Consider the following 2,256-nt stretch of genomic DNA (forward strand, 5'->3'; position numbering starts at 1 on the left):
TTTGGTTTGTTTTAAGAATTCTCTTCCCTCATCATCAGGAATAATCTTCCTCTTCTGAAATGATGAATCTTAATGTGCCAGTGAGCTCATTTGCTCCGTAGGTCACATTGCTTAAGTCAGTCTTATTACTATTTCTGCTTTTACAAGATGCCTCTTTCACAAGCCAGCATCAAGGACTTTACAGAAGAACAAAATATGGGACAGAGCAAGTCCAAGAGCCTGGTCTCCACCCCAAAAGTCAGGTCAAGGGCTGGCAATTCCTCCTGTGAACTAGGGAGGGGGTGATGGCAATCCGATGAGAGTAAGACAAAGAGAGGGTTTCTTTTTCCTCCATAATCACTTAGAACGTCTGTCAGAACATTGCCCCCATCCATCTTGGCTGTGAACCAGGTAGATTCAATCAGACTAAAAGAGTTTTTCCAAAAATAAAGGAAGCAAATCCAGCAAGCCTTCAATCTTATCTTTGATGGATGTCACTTGGCCAGAATGCCTTCTCTGAAGTTACGTAGTCTGAAAATGCACATTCATGATGCCCCCAAATATTGATAAATATTCCAAATGATACATTGGCCAGAGTGTTTGGCAAATGAAGGAGATTATTGAAGGACTGCGTTCCCCATGTAGAAGCAGAGACCCAGGGCTCCCTCTTGACTTCAGCGGGAGACTGCCAGCTTTGGGCAATGCTCTTCCACGCAGCATCTGGGGGAAAGGCAACTCTGCCTAGCAGAGCCTCCACAAACTGCCACCCTAATCTGCAGGTGTGTCCTTGCTAGGATTAGTATGCAGTACACAGAAGACTGTTCAGGTTGTTTGAAAAGAAAATACAGAGTCCCGGCCATTCAACTGAGTGTTCACTGTTATCTTCCAAGTTTGTTCAGGGCATCATCCGAGGCAGAGACATTATCCATTTTCTGACTCTTGGAGGTTTCATCTGGATATAATGCATTCTCCAGTCCTGCTGCCTCTGGACAATGGACCAAAACTTGGTGAACCTGATGGAGATACACAGTGGAAACTAAGTCAGGGACTACAGACGACTCTGGAGCTTGTAAAGGGCTGGCTTATTCAGAGGTTTCAACAGGTAGAGTTGAGGCTAAGTGAAGTTGGTCATTCAAGCAGATTGAAAAGACCCTCTGGGAGAAGTGAGATGAACGATAGGGAGAATAAAATTTAAAGATCAACCTCTCATTAATGGATCCTCCCCCACTCTCTCCTTGCCTGCTCTCTTTAAGGACCTTGAGTTGGAACTCCTCCTCAGCCTTGAAGGGCCAGCTGGAAAGGTACCAGTGGTTAATACATGTTAATGTTAACGTGGATTAAACACTTACCAGGTGACAGACAGTGTTCTAACAGCTTCACAGCTTTATTCTATTGAATTTTCACCCTGCTACGTGATAAGACAGAGAAGAACGTCTTAGAACCTGGCAATAGAATTCTTCTTATGAAGGGGACTGTCTTTTGAAAAGCAGCTACTTTTCTCCTTTTCATACGCCCCGTGGGCTGCCCATTCCCAGTAGGAGGGTCCCTTGCCCTCCCTGTGAGCAGTGCGGAGTTGAATATTCTCTCTGAGCTGGCTTCCCCTGGCCTTTGCTGCACAGTGCAAGACTGCTCTCCAATCTCCAAGCTCACCTTCTCTCGTTTCTCAGCTGTCGGGTCCTCCTGCTTCCTTCAGAGATGACCAGCAACACTATTGTCCCAATCACATCCTTCACTATGTTGTTTGCTCCCCACAGCCCTTTGAAGGCAGTATTTTATCTTTTAAGAACGCAAGGATGGGAAAGGAGAGAAAGCGACTCTCTGTTCTTTTCCAATATGCTACTTTATCAGTTTGATTCATCACTAATAGTGATGGAAAACTTACTCAAACTGGACCAAGTAAAAAGAAAAAAAGGAGAGGAGTTGATTGATTGGTTCATGTTTCTGAAAAGCCCAGGATTTTTAGCTTCAGGTCTGGCTGGATCCAGGGGTTCAAGTAGTCTCTCACTTTTGCTTTCTTTCATTTTTCTCCTCATCTCTTTATTCCATTCTTTTATTCTCCAGTAGGTCTCACCTTAAGGTGCCTCTTAGCATATCCAGGCTCACACACCTAATGACCTAGAGGAAAGGGCTTCTCTTTCCCAGGAGATACAACGCAAGTCCTGGAATTGAGGCTCAATGCCCACTTCTGAACCAAATCCTGGGGTCAGGGGGTGGGATGGCTGTGATTTGCCATGACTGGGTCATATCCCACCCCTGGCACTGGGTTCAAGCCCAGCC

At 45.3% G+C, this 2,256-nt stretch overlaps 1 long non-coding RNA gene across 1 annotated transcript; it reads right to left on the reverse strand.

Moving 5' to 3' along the window:
• Positions 1–868: 868 nt before the first annotated feature.
• LOC138918234 (uncharacterized) lies at positions 869–1,725 on the reverse strand. The gene is made up of 3 exons (XR_011427308.1): positions 1,630–1,725; positions 1,329–1,387; positions 869–992 (listed from the first exon to the last, which is right to left on the reverse strand). It is a non-coding gene; the product is annotated as an uncharacterized lncRNA (long non-coding RNA).
• Between the last annotated feature and the right edge of the window lie 531 nt (positions 1,726–2,256).

Source organism: Equus caballus, chromosome 16 (genome assembly GCF_041296265.1).
Source record: "Equus caballus isolate H_3958 breed thoroughbred chromosome 16, TB-T2T, whole genome shotgun sequence".
Classification (NCBI taxonomy): Eukaryota; Metazoa; Chordata; class Mammalia; order Perissodactyla; family Equidae; genus Equus; species Equus caballus.